Raw genomic sequence first — 15,479 nt, forward strand, 5'->3', positions numbered from 1 at the left:
GAATCAACAAACCTAATGGTGAGAAACTGTCCATGTGCAATAAGCAAAGTGGAAACTGGAAGTAATTGCTAATTCAGGTTGTAATATATGTTTGTTTTCACAGTCCATGTTTTTACTTCAGGCAATTGTATGTCCTTTTCCCAAATTATCTACCTATTTCAAGCATCTCTTTGCTTAAATTATGGAGATCTAATCATTGAAATGTTATATTTGCATACCTGAAGTTGTAATAGTGAATTACATAATTATCTAGTAATATAGTGATAATTCAGGAAAGTCTTAGATGCTGAATTTTTGCCTTATTTAATCTTAGCAGGTAGTTGTTTTACTCTGAGAATTGAATAAGATACATTTTAACTATTTTATATTTTACTGAAATCACGGTTATAGTTCTAATTAAAATGTAGATATTATGGACTTTACATTTGCTTTTGGCATTAAAACCACCTAAATCTACACACTTAAGGGTCAAGAAAATGCACCAGTGTTACTATTGTTTGGTTTTTACAGAATGCCCTGGTAACTGGGCTGCCCAATGGTAAAGACACTGCTGAAAGAGAGGAAAACTAAACACAGTCTACTCAATTTCTAACAGTGCTACTGCAAATTTTAGTTGATATACTATTTGTTAAATATATGGCATAAAGTTTTCATTAAACAGATGAATTAGGTAAAACCATGCACATCAATAAACGATGTCATTTTTATCTAACTCTTTTGTAACTCAGAAACTTGAAAATAGAATTTAGTCCAAAAATGTCTATTTTTCTATTAGACTTAAAGTTGTTGGCAGAATGAATTATTTTGTATTTTAGAGAATAATTAAAGTATGAAAATACTATGCGTGGAACTGCTTAGCTACAAATGTATTTGTGTATGAGATATGAGTGTGGGGTGAGAGACAAGGTTCTGGGTGCTGCTTAACCATTCCCTGCCCCTCTTCTATAGAACCTCAGATTCCAGTTATGCTATTTGTCTTATAAATATGCAAGCTGATATTTGCAAACAGATGACAAATAACTTGGCTTGATTTCTAATTGATTATGAGTTTTTTCTCCAAATAAGGCAGGTTTTAGAGATGTTAGGTTCCATTCAGCAATGGAATATTGCCTTTTTCTCAGTGGCCTCTATACTCATGACAGTCTGTTCATGGGTATGAGGATCATGTGAAAACAGGTTTCTGAAAAAAAGAAAAGAGAGAGAAACTGCTTCCCATTAAAAAAAAAAAAAAAAAAAAAAAAAAAACCTTAAGGACCACAAAAGAAATTTGATATAATTTGGAACACTTCAATCTTGTTGGTAAGCACAGGATTCTGAGCTTCTTTGAGTTATGCACAAAGCTTCAATGTTCCTGCAGCTATTAGTGCAATTAGTTTTCACTCTGCTCACTCCTTTCTGCAGAAGCTCTGATACTAATAAAAGCTACAGAACCCAGATGGCTCTAGAGAACTTCAAATTAAAGTTTCAAGAAATCAGAATCTCCGTTCTCCATAGAATATACTTAACTTCAGAATTTTATTGATTAACTAAATTTCCTGTTTTTTCCTTTTTCCTGCCTCTTAATTAGTCCCCTAGAAAATAAATTCAGCATAAGATTTTAAAATTCAACTCTATAATAGGAATGACAATTAACAGTGGCACAGTTGTCTAGTGTGACAGGGATGAACATAATTGAGTAAAAAATACCGATAGACACAGGCAAAGTTTAGTTATTTTAACACAGGTAAGATGATACAATTTATCTGCATCCCAAGGTGACTTCCTGAAGCAGGGGGTATAATCCAACAGCATTTCCTCTCAGAGGCAAACTTCCCTGGCCTGCCCAGGAAGGCAACTGAATGCAGGCAATCTTGCCAGCTCTAGGTGAGGAGCATGTAATCATGGCTTTCAAGGACCTCCCTTCCATATATTTCCAACTCTTCTGAAGAACCTGTTTATATGTCACTGGTTTCCAGGTACAAATAACTGGTAACAACTCCAGAATATTCCTGAGTACATCAAAGGTTCATTTTCCAGACATATAGTCTCTGCCAGCAGATCTTGCCTACATGCCTATCTAAGGCTTATTCTTGCAAAACTAATAGTGTAGGAATTCAGATAATGTTTTTAAATTGATTAACAGTCTAACTTTTATAGTCATTTTTTTAAGAGACAGGGTTTCACTCTGTTGCCCAGGCTGAACTACAGAGGCATGATTATAGCTTACAGCAACTTTGCTCAGTAAAATCAGGCTCAACCGATGCTTTCACCTCAGCTTCCCGAGTAGCTGGGACTACAGGTGTGCACCTCCATACCTGGCTAATTTTTAAATTTGGTGTAGAGACAGGGTCTTGCTATGTTGCTCAGGCTTGTCTCTAACACCTGACTTCAAGTGATCTTCCTGCCTCGGCCTCCCAAAATGTTGAGACTACAGGTATGAGTCACCATGTTCATCCTGATTTTTTTTTTTTAATTTGAAAATAATTTATCATTTGCTTAACTTGGATACCTGTGCTACATGTAAGAAATATTAATATGTAATATTAAAACTAAGTTATATCATACATATGTGGACATACATATGTATACATATATATATATATTTTGTATCATCCTTAGCAATTAAGTACATCAATGCAGATAACAAGCTATGCTTTATATATTTTGTATTCCCAGCATAATATATTTTACATTATAGCTGTTCAGTAACTTTGCTGAGTAAATATAAGTTTACTCAACAGTAAATTTGTTGTGTAAATACAACACACAAAATGTTCATGCCTGGTTTGTTAGTCTATTGTTGCATTGCTATAAAGAAATACCTAAGGCTGGGTACTTTATAAAGAAAAGAGGTTTAATCGGCTTACAGTTTTGCAGGCTGTATAGGAAGCATGATGCTGATATCTGCTTCTCGGTAGGCTTCTGGAAGCTTACAATCATGGCAGAAGGTGAAGTGGGAGCTTGCACATCACATGGCCAGAGCAGGGGCAAGAGAGTAACCTGGGAGGTGCTACACATTTTTAAATGAATACATCTCACGAGAATTCACACTATCCTATTGCAATGACAGTACCAAGGGGGAATGGTGTTTAACCCATTCATGAGAAATCCCACACCAAGATCCAATCACCTATCACCAGGCCTCACTTCCAAACTGAGGATTACATTTCAGTATGACATTTGGGCAGGGACACAGATCCAAACCATATCACCTGTTTCTTTATTACTTAAGTTTCAGGGGTAGCTGAGGATTTGCTGCATACAGATTTCTCCCTTAAGATGTTTATTACATTGGTAAATTCTGAACTGCCTATTTTACACACGAGCACACACACATTTATGTATAATTTTATCTTTTAAGACATAAAATAATGTAAAAGAGGTGGCAATAATAAATAAGATAGAAAAAAATCCAGTATTTTCAAGACATGTTTTACTTGCTTAGTTTTACTTGCATCCAACTAAACAATAACCACTCAAAAAAACTAAGGGAGCACAGAATGAATTGTATATAGGACATCAATGAGTGAAGGGCATCCATCCCTAAAAGGAAATAGTACATATATATATTTCTAAATAATATAAATAATGGAACCATCCACTTATGGGTCTAAATATCTAAATGAGGTTTATTCTTAGCTAATGTTATGTTTAAAAGGAAGCAATATAATTTATAAAATTATAAAGTTTATACAAACTTTTCAAATTATTTACTCTCACTAATTAATTTGCCTCTTGTTAAAATTTGTACAAAATGAGGGACAGAAGCCTAGAGATATTTTAGACCATTCTATATCCTGTTAAGAGTAACATAGTTACAGCAATGAAATAGTTTGATTAATTCTTGTTCACATTGCTAATTTTTAGAAAGCAAAAGGTTTTTTCTTTATGACTTTTAACTTCTACAATTGCCAGTTACCACACAGATTATGGACCAGAGTATGAAGTTGAAAATATAAGTTTTTTGAAACAAAAATATTTTTGTTTCAAACTTTTTTAACATTAATAACATTAATTAATAACTTTTAATAACATTAAAATTTTATCCATTGTTATTTATTCCCATTTTTTGGATATGTGTAATACAATTTTTTTTAAATATTTGACTCCATTTTTATTTGAAGCAGCATTAGAATTACATAATTGAAAATAAAGGTATTACATATATTAATTTAATTCATGGTATTTAAAATCACAGTATGTTATAGAGTTACCAAACACACTGAAACAACTTTCTTTTTTTCCCTCTTTTTTCTCTTTTTTTTTCTTTTTCGACTGAGTTTCCACTTGTGCCAGGCTGGGATGCAGTGGCATGATCTCGGCTCACCACAACCTCCGACCTTTCCCTCGTGCAAGCAATTTCTCCTGACTCAGCCACCGAGTAGCTTGGATACATGCATGTGCCCCATGACCAGCCAATTTTGTATTTTTAGTAGACATGAGGGTTTTTCCATTTTGGTCAGGCTGTTCCAACTCCTGAAACCTCAGGTGATCCACCCCGCCTCGCCTCCAAAGGCTGGGCTTTGACAGGATGTGAGTCACTGCAGCCCAGCCAACAAAACAACTTTCTAAACAAATACCGGATGTTGGAATATTAATTGAATCAAAGTTCCATTGAATTTCAAATATATATGTTAAATGAGCGAAAACCAGGAATATGCAGGCAAGCGGGCTCATACTTGTAATCCTAGCGCTTTGGGAGACTGAGGTGGTGTGGATCGTGAGTCAAGAGATTAAGACCATCCGGGCAACATGGTAAAACCCCATCTCTATTAAAAATACAAAAATTAGCTGGACGTAGGTGGTGTGCACCTTCAGTCCCAGTACTCCGGAGGCTTAGTCAGGAGATTGCTGCGAAACCCAGGACGGTGGAGTTCGAAGGCAGAGATCTCACCCCACTGAACTCAAAGCAGACGTGCAGAGCGAGACTCGTCTCAAACCAAAACAAAACAAACCAAAAACAGGGAACCAGATATGCTTATTGTCTGCCCTCAAAGAAAGTATTGTTTTTCATATCGGTATGTAATAAGTATATTTATACTATAAAATTGTATGTACAATTTTAATATGATAAACTATAACCATTTTATTTTGAAGAAGCGCCTTTAGGTTCATCTCAAAGACTATTAAAGTTTTTAGTAATGTGAGTATATTCAGAGGAGAGCGGAGAAGAAGTGGAGAAATATATTGCATTGGAATGTTACTATTTGGTGTAGTCTTCCACATGGATATGCACATTGTTGTACCTTCAACTAATGACCTATGATATTTCTGTTAGAGTATAAAATATACCCACTAACAAACCAAAGACAGATGTTAGTGTTAGAATTCGTTAAATAAATGCCTTTTACCTAATTCCAAATCAATTAATACACCCCTATAATTTGTATTTTCCAAACAAAGAAAAATTCATGAAGGAAAAAACAGGACTGTTGATAAACCGATGTTCCTCCCCTATTCAGTTTCCAAAGCGAGACAATTAGGTGAAGGGAGAAAGCCAGGAGATCAGTTTTATTTTTGAGTTTTTTCAAGAAATTCTAATGAAGAGAGTATGCAGTTATTTTAATCAAAATGAATATTCAGAACAAAAGCAAATCTCATGAACCTTACAAAGAAAAGAAAATTAAAGATAGATTGGAAAGTGCTCTAACACATATGCTCACTGTTGTTAGCAAGTTATGAGTAATGTTTCTGTAGGTTGAGATAGATAGAAATAGTGTATGAGATAATATAACAATTTGTGATTTTTTTAAGCAAAATTATTCTGGAAATATCAGTGTGACTAGGGATTAATCAAAACTAATTCAAAGATAAAGGTAATTACGATAAAAGAGGAAATACAAGGTCTAGCCAGGCAAAAAGACTATCCAAAATTTTACAAATGAATAAATGAATTTTTATTTATTAGGAGAGGTAATAATGACTTTCCAGGTCAGTAGCTCTTGAACAATTTTCTGTCCGGTCTGTTTCTATTTTCGAATAATTCAGTCCATCTCTTTCAGATCCTCATAAGGCTATGGAATTGAGATTTGCCCTCTCGGTAGCTTTAATTCTCCTGCTCGGTTTTTAGAACAATTCTTCCAATCTTTGCATTTAAGTCCTAGCTAAGTCGCACCCCTCCATACTGCCTCTTGGTGATGATGAAAGATCTTTATGGATAGCATCCATGGACACTAGCTTTATATGTAGGAAGACAATTTAGAGCTTCAAAGTAAAACTTTCATTTGAAGACACACAAGATGGTCATGTTTCTTTTCAAAATCACTAGTTTTATTTCATATTGCCTTTCTCAGACTATCCTGTAATATTGCTATACAGATCGTTGAGAATTAATTCTAATGGTTGTGTATGTTTACACTAAACGGTTCTTATCTAATGTATTCATTTCTTATACCAAAGTGACTTGATTCTTAACAGCCTTTGGTTTTCTTCCAGAATATAAATTTATACTCAAAATTTGAAGCTTACCCTGAGATTATCCAAGAGACTCTAGAGAAACTTAAGGTAATTCAAAGTTATTTTCCAAATATACTTAAGGATGCAGGTACATGCATTACATATATATATTATATTATATCTATATATATATTATATCTAGATACAACAATTGACTACACATTATCTGAAAAGAAGATCAGTTTATCAAGTATGTGGCTCATGTAAGGAAAATAAGTGCATAGTTTATTTTTCTGGTTTCTTCTCTGCTGCTATCTTAATGTAAGTACAACCAAAATTTAATATTTAGAAAAGTGTATGGATTAAAAATTTTATTTTTCAGCATCTATGCAAAGAAGTGTGAGAGTGACCAGGTAGTTTTAACAGAATGATTAAAGGTACAAATTAAGCCAGGCAAGACTTATTTTTATTGGTATTGTCAGCTAGGTACTTCTGTCCACCCCAACTATGCAAAAATGAATTCAACTGGATAATATCATTATATCATTCCCATAATACCTTAAGGCCATGAGGATATTTTCTCCCATTGAAACCCTTCAGATATGTGATTAAGTTAAATTTATTTTATAGGTTTTTTTTTTTTTTTTCCATTTTTTGAGACAGGGTTTCTCTCTTGCCCAGGCTAGATTGCAGTAGCACAATCATAGCTTACTATGGCCTCAAATCCTTGGCCCAGGCAATCCTCAATCTTCCGAGTAGCTGGGATTACAGGTGTGAGCCACCATGCTGGGCTGTTTTTTACATTTTTTTAGAGACAGAGTCTTGCTGTGTTGCCCAGCCTGGATTCAAACTCCTGGCCTCAAGCGCCCCTCCCATCTCAGCTTTCCAAAAGTGCTGGGATCGAAGGTGTGAACCACTACTCCCCACTGAGTTAAATTTTCAATAAAAAGTTTACATGCCTCTGTTCCTGCGGGCTTTTATCTTTCTCCCTTTTTTGCTTTATGGAAATATAGTTTCTTCTAAGAAAATGAACATAAACACATATATAAATATATATGTATAACTATAAAATTCTGTGCCTTCATAATCTTTCTTAGTTAAAAAAGAATTTATCTTTATTCCAAAAACTAAATTCATTCTTCCCAAATACAGAATTTGGGCATTTCATACATACTGTGATCATCTCCCCTGTAACACAAAGGTAATAACAATAAATACTTATAATAAATCACACATAAAGGTGAACAATAATATATCATATGAATATTCCTGTGATATTATCAATTTATTTTAAATATACCAACAATAATATGCTTAGTGCAGAGGGAAATATAAAGTGCTATCAAATTAACTTACAAGGGTATAAGTTAATTTTTTCTAATCAAAGACCCATGTATTTTGGTCTTTGATTAGAAAAAAATAAATTCAAAGAATTTCAGATGTTAAGTAAAATATAAGAAATTGATTGTCAAAAAAGTACTTTAATAAATGCATGATAAAGCCAATCTGAAAGTGAGAAATCAAAGGCAGTATTTGACAGAAAGACATGACTTCCTCTCCCTCCAGCAATGGGCACATATTTACTAGAGTGTTTAATCCCCTCCAGGCAGTATTCATATAGATTTTCAGCTTATATGTTGTTAGCAATTGTATCTTTATTATCAATTTTTGATGTAATATCATATTTTAATATTCAGTACCAGCCACACATTTTTTGGTTTTGCATATATCATATTATGTTGGGTTATATTACGTGACACTAATAACTTTACTTTGTACTACATTCCTGTATTGAATAATCTACCAAGGGTCTTAGATTCCACTGCTTTTAAACTTGCGGGACTACTAGAGGCATATTTGGTATCAAAATTCACATACAAGGGTATAAGACAGAAACAATAGCTTGCCAACATGCCCTTCCACTCCTATTCCCTGCAGATCTTTGAAAATGTGTAAAAACATGTTTTAATTGAGTCAGTGGAGGAAAAGGAATGCTCCTGGCATCTAGAGAGTAGAGACCAGGGCTACTGCTAATTGTCCCAAACGCAGTCTTCCAACACAGTTTTCTTGCCCAGAATATGTATATTTTTTTGTGGTGGAGGAGGCTCTAACTTGTTTATTGTATGGTGTTTAGAGGCTACGTAGGCTTGTAATCTTTAGATTCCAGTAATATGTCCTTCTCCCCTATGTCATGATGATACAAACTGTCTCCAGACATTGCCAAATGTCTCCGACTGGCAAAATCACCCCAGGTTAAGAACCACTGCCTAGATGATGACTCATAGACAAGGAAACAAGGTCTACATAATTTGGGGATGGGAACTCTGGGAGAATCCTCTGCCCCACAGGAGCCAATGTCTCTTGTAACAAATCTATAGGCAGAATTTCCAGGGTCCTTGAAGAGACATGCCAGTTACAAGAACCACTGCACTAAGCTCAAAGCCTTGGCTTACTATTAAGTATTAACATTCCTTTCAAATCCAGAAGCAATTTAATGTAGAAATGCCACCTAAGATTATAGTTGACATTCTTCCCTTGTCAGGTTATCAGGGGATCAGAGATAGAATTTTAAAAGAAGGTCAAATTCTCATACAGAAGGGAAAAGTTTTATTCCTTTAATTGCACCTACTCTTTTCATCTGCCATACTAAACTCTTAGCAATTCTTTTACTCTTATATTTTTCTGCATTTGATAATAATAATTATAGTTTCATATATTAAGAAAGTATGTTTCCAATATATCTTTTTGTTTTTTAACTTGCCCTTTGATTCATCTTCTGAGAACTGCTGTGCCTGTATTCTTCCTTCATAAGCCTTTTGGCTTTGTGTCTGGGTTTGGCAGGGAGTAGCTGTATTTCATGCTGTTCCATCAAATCATTTCAGTCTACCTTGTGAGTTCCTTTCTTCTGGCAAATGAATATTTCCTTGAAGCCTTAAAAATTATAATAAGCAAAAATAAAGATTCTTCAAAAGGACACCTCAGGACTTAAACTAACCATGCATTATAACATTAAAATAAAATCTCCTTGATTATATACCATTAAGACTTATTTTAAATGTGGAAATTACTCTTTCTTCTTAATTCAAACTATTTTCATAAAGAAAGAAGTCAAATACTTCTCTTGAAATTTAATATGTATATTGTTTTCTTTGATACTATTTTTCATTCAATGAAATAAAAGTTTTAAAATGTTTTTCTAGAAAAAGATTATTATTTAACTTGAGTAGGATTTCTTTTTAAGAAGATAATTGCACTCAATTAATCAAGGGAGGAAGCTATTAAAAGCTAAGCAGGAAACTGAAATGTATTTAAGAAAAATAGGAAGTATTCATTCTTATAATTTAAATTATTTGCATTGAAATACATGGATGAAATGACAGAAGCGATCAGACGTTTATTGAGTATTTTGTTTCTTTGTGCCCATCAGTNAAGTCAAATACTTTTCTTGAAATTTAATATGTATATTGTTTTCTTTGATACTATTTTCATTCAATGAAATAAAAGTTTTAAAATGTTTTCTAGAAAAGATTATTATTTAACTTGAGTAGGATTTCTTTTAAGAAGATAATTGCACTCAATTAATCAAGGGAGGAAGCTATTAAAAGCTAAGCAGGAAACTGAAATGTATTTAAGAAAATAGGAAGTATTCATTCTTATAATTTAAATTATTTGCATTGAAATACATGGATGAAATGACAGAAGCGATCAGACGTTTATTGAGTATTTTGTTTCTTTGTGCCCATCAGTTTCAACAGTTTATCCAGTGTTTGAAGCCATATGTTCATAAACACAACATAACTGCCTTGTGTACAACATAAAATGATAAATAGTGCTTTATAGCTCAGTTAAAAGATATAAGTAATTCGAGTACACAAAGTTTTCACTTTAAGTGCTCACTGGAAGCTCTAAGTTACAGTCAATCATTCAATCACAGATATACATAGATATAGAGGCAGATGATGCAGATATTTAGAGAGGTATGTATGAATGCAGTGATGTATCCCTATTTACTTATCTATCCATCCACCTGTCTGTCTATCTGTCTATGTCTGTGTTGTCTCCATGCAGAGGACACATTTATTGAGTGAACACTCATTCCTGTTAATGCATTTTTCTTCTTTGTCTTTTATGATATTGTAAATACTAGTTCTGTTTTTACGTTTCAGTTTTGTTTTGGCTGCTATTTATTCTTCATATCTTTAAATCAGATTTGGATCCTATTGTTTCCTTACTCTACACTTTCTTGCTTGGCAGTATAATGACTTAAACTGTCATTGCTAAGCAGATCTTCCCCAAATTTGTATCGGAGATATTCAGCTACTGCAAGATGTCAACTTAGTTTCTGCATGAATTCTAAAATCTAATGTGACTAAACTTAAAAGTATAATAATTCCTTTTCATTATTTTTTTCCTCTTGAATTCCCTGTTCCTCCAAAAAGATCCCTTTCCTCTCTATTATCAAGAGCAAAGTCATTCTGTCTTTCCTTTCTCTACCATACATTTCAAATTAGGATATTGTATTCTGAATTAAAGACCTGATTTGAATTCCAGCTTTGCTCTTTATTCATAATTTCTCTAAATATTCACTTTCTTATTTGCCATGATGAAAAGAAATCTTGTTATGATGGATTTCTCTGAGCATTAAATTAGATGATGCCTAAAAAGCATTTAGACCAGTGTTTGACAATGTTAGTAATATTCCTTAAGGTTACCTCTTCTTTCCAAAATCCTCTGAATTCATCCCTGCTTTTCCATTCCAACTTTTGTTCAAAGGTCAGACCCTTTTACCTCCTGCAAGAAATTCCTACTATTTTTACAACCTTTGATCTCTTTACCTTGGCAACATTGCTGCATTGCTGTCGGATAAACTTTTTTTTTTCTTTTTTTCTTTTTTTCTTTTTTTATGAGTGAGAATACTTTCAGTTGCAATTGGTGGAAAATTCTTATCTTATCCTGGAAAGTGTAGTGGGTTCCAGGAATGTAAACATTACCACCTTCTCAACTATCCACTCAGTTCTTTCTGTATTTGCTTCACTTAGTGGTTCTCATTTCCAGTCCACCTGAAAAAGCTTGCCCCTTTGTCTCTCTCCCAGAGATTAACTACAAAGAGACGTGATTGGTTTGGCTTGGGTAACCACACTCCACAGCAGAGGCATAATTGCAAGCATTGTTCTATTTGGAAATTCTCTATGACTACTCATTATCTGTGATTCAAAGTTTGGTATCCTAAACTGGCAAATAGCATCGCCTACCCTTTGTGAGATCACATTTCATGTTCCAGTCAAGGTGAACAGTTCATTCTCTTATGCACATTTGAACTCAATACTTTTGTCATTTCATTCCCTATGTCATGAATATCCTTAAAATAATCTTTATGAACCCACTCTTTACAATCTTCAAGACATTACTCAAATGTCATTTCTCCCATGCTATCCCCTGAAGTCTCCAGCTATGTGTAATTTTTTTAAATTCAAAATCTGTACCTTTTAAAAAATTTTCTGAACTTAGCAGTTTCAGTCTTCAACTCCTAAGTAATATACAGAGACATTTTCAGTGTTTCTTTTTTTCTCTCTGTCTCTCTCATAAGAGATTATAAACTCCTTCCTTCGTGACATAATTGCGTACCCTAAAAATGCCTAGATCAGTAAGTGTGTAAATTGGTGAATTATTTGAAATATGGTTATGTTTTTCATTTATTTCATTTTCAATGTTTATTTATTTAGGCTGGGTGCGGTGGCTCATACCTGTAATCCCAGCTCTTTGGGAGGCTAAGGTGGGCAGATTGCTTGAGTCCAGGAGTTCAAGACAAGCCTGGGAAACACCCCATCTCTACAAAAAACTACAAAAATTAGCCAGGCATGGTGATGCACACCTATAGTTCTAGCTACTTGGGAGGCTGAGGTGGAAGACTTACCTGAGCCTGGGGAGGTCAAGGGTGCAGTGAGCCATTGTTGTGTCACTGCACTCCAGTCTGGGAGACAGAGTGAGACCCTGTCTCAAAAAAAAAAAAAATTTTAGATTCAATTGTTTTATTTTCAAATAATTCAGATTGTATTTTTCAGCTACAGTGTTGTCAGTGAAGATATAACTCTACACACAGTTTTTTGATACTGCAATTCAACCCAGGTGACATAGTACAATAATAATAAATAATAAAATATGAAACAGTTTTAACCATAACTATGAATATGGTTACAGTCTGGAATAGGGGCATAATAAGGAACTATAAATATGGAGGATTGATTCTAAGTCTGGCTCTGGATTCAAATTCTAGCAGTGCCAATTTTAATTGTGTGACTTGTGTCAGTTTCTACCACCAAATTTTCTATGCAAATAAAGGGCTTAGTATGATGGTCTCTAAGAAATCTTCAAGTATGGAAGTTATTACCAACAAAATTTTCTGATTTATATAATAATCATATGTAACAGAAACCGCATATTCTAGTAATTGTTTCAGAAATTTCCTAGAAACTACGTGCTTGAATTAAAGGATGCATGGATGACAAAATTTCATTGCAACAAGTTATCTATGTTAAAATAATTCAGTTATCTGTTATAATGAAAGACAAGAATAAAAAATAAGAGATTGAAGGCTAGAGGCATACGTAATTATATATACTTAACTTTGTTTCCACTAGAGAAAATGCAGTGCATTTGCAATCTTATTAAAAAAGAATTCTTGCTATATATAATGACAAAATTTCAGTGCCCGATGAAGTAAAATTTTCAAAGTTCATAATGATGTCTTGTGAATTTTACTTTAATCTTTCTCTTTCGTTGTTTTGTGGTTAGCTTCTGTTTAGAATGAGGATGGTTGCTAGGTACACTACTGGATCCATATATCATGCCTGTAAACATATGTTATTTTACAATTCCTTAGTTTTAAAGACTGTGGATGTGCTAACTTATGAAGGATACTATTATTTTGTTTCTTCTTGATGTAGCCAAACATTTACATAAATACAAAGAAAAATATCATAATGCTTGATGAATCGACTTAAATTGTTTTATTTTTGCCTGCATGTCTGTTTCTTTGTAGATATTCTTTGCAGCTTATCTGTAAAGAAGATAAATTTTACAAAGCAATGGAAAAATATAGTAGTCTGGAAATTCATATTTCTCTCTCAAAGGCCATTCTATGTCAAATGCCTAATTTAAAATTATTTTCTTTTCTTTTAGTGTCTTTTTTAAAAGGCTTCTTTGTTTTTTTTTTTTTTTTTTCCTGAGAGTACACTGTCATAAAGGTTTGCTTCCAGTGTTTTACATGTATTAGTTCATTTGGGTAAGAAAAACTAATTTGTTCAGCACACACAAATTCCTTTGTCTGGAGTTGAAAAACATTTGAATTGAAATGACCATTTTGATCTTTGGCAGCACACAAAGTAACTTTTAATAAGTCATGTGACAATGCCACAGTAGGTGTGTTAGGTTTCCTTCAATAGTCTTGGGAAAATGTGATTATTTTCTTAGGCTGCTTTTGAATATTCTTAGCTTTCTTAGCTTCACACAGTTTTTCTCTGTCTTTCCTCTCTTCCTCTCTCTTTCTATACACACATAGAGGTTCATACATACTTTTGGGGGATTGTAATTTGAGTCTATTGCTCCTTGTGTGAAGATGGAACATATCTGTCACTTACTAGTTTTAAACAATCAGTTCGGTTTTCTCTAGAATTCTACATAAGACATTCTTGATCTTTTTTTCATTTTTGTACATAAGATGGGTACCATCCTATGAAATACGCTTGGCCCCAAGTTGTAGCTTGACCATAATTCCAGAGTTTTGACATTGATGACTAAATAAATGTATTCTAGTATTTATTAAGAATCCCATCTGATGCTGATCTTACAACTCTCAAATATAGGCTCCAGTAATTTCATATTTTTATATTTTAATTAGCTCATCCATAGAATTCCTTAACACTGATGCATTTTCATTGTTAGATAAAGAGGTTCCCATAGGTGGAAAAAGATTGAAGATCTGCATTTCCATTCTCTTTGTTGACAATTGATCCTAAAATATCTGTGCCTTGAATTCTCAGCTTTAGTTTTAAAAGTTGTGCACAATATGTCTATAAAATGTACGTATGACCCTACTGAAAGTGAAGTTTCTGCGTTCATCCAATTACACTAAAGCCAATAGAAATATAAATGCATACTATTTTCCTTTTAGCAATAGTAATGCTGCACAAATCTGTTTAAATATGACGCTGAGGTTTTAAGTGTTACATCTCTTTTACCAGGTAGATAATTTTTTTTTTTTTTTTTTTTTTGAGACAGAGTCTTGCTCTGTCGCCTAGGCTGGAGTGCAGTGGTGCAATCTCGACTCACTGCAAGCTCCACCTCCTGGGTCAGGTCATTTTCCTGCCTCAGCGTCCTGAGTAGCTGGGACTACAGGTGCCCGCCATCACGCCTGGCTAATTCTTTGTATTTTTAGTAGAGACACGGTTTCACCGTGTTAGCTAGGATGGTCTCGATCTCCTGACCTCGTGATCCGACCGCCTCAGCCTCCCAAAGTGCTGGGATTACAGGCGTGAGCTACCGCACCTGGCCTACAAGAAGGAGATATATTTTGACTTGAAATGTTGATTGTTCCATATCCCTTTACATGTTGTTATTAGGTTGGTGAGAAAGTACTTGAGGTTTTGGCCATTACTTTTAATGTCAAAAACCACAATTACTTTTGCACCAACCTAATAAAACAATAGCAACAACAAAGATAACAACAATGAACTGACTTAAAAAAGCTAGATTATAAAAGAACATCTACTTATAGTGTATCCTCTATATCTCATTATTATTGTTTTGTGTACTTACATATCCCTATAATTTTGTCAAAATTATGATGATTCTTCCTGCATTATACTCAAGACATCAGCATTGTTTTCATTCTTGGCTTAGTGATGTTTATTTATTTATTTATTTATTTATTTATTTATTTATTTATTTTTGAGACGGAGTCTCGCTCTGCCACCCAGGCTGGAGTGCAGTGGCCGGATCTCAGCTCACTGCAAGCTCCGCCTCCCGGGTTTACGCCATTCTCCTGCCTCAGCCTCCCGAGTAGCTGGGACTACAGGCGCCCGCCTCGTCACCCGGCTAGTTTTTTT

General features: G+C 34.0%; 1 protein-coding gene across 1 annotated transcript in view; it reads left to right on the forward strand.

The window, feature by feature from the left end:
* The window catches only part of MDGA2 (MAM domain containing glycosylphosphatidylinositol anchor 2), a 391,758-nt gene that overhangs the window by 184,693 nt on the left and 191,586 nt on the right, over positions 1 to 15,479 (forward strand). The window lies entirely within an intron of this gene.

This window comes from Rhinopithecus bieti, unplaced genomic scaffold, assembly GCF_001698545.2.
Source record: "Rhinopithecus bieti isolate Rb0 unplaced genomic scaffold, ASM169854v2 scaffold_19285, whole genome shotgun sequence".
Taxonomy (NCBI): domain Eukaryota; kingdom Metazoa; phylum Chordata; class Mammalia; order Primates; family Cercopithecidae; genus Rhinopithecus; species Rhinopithecus bieti.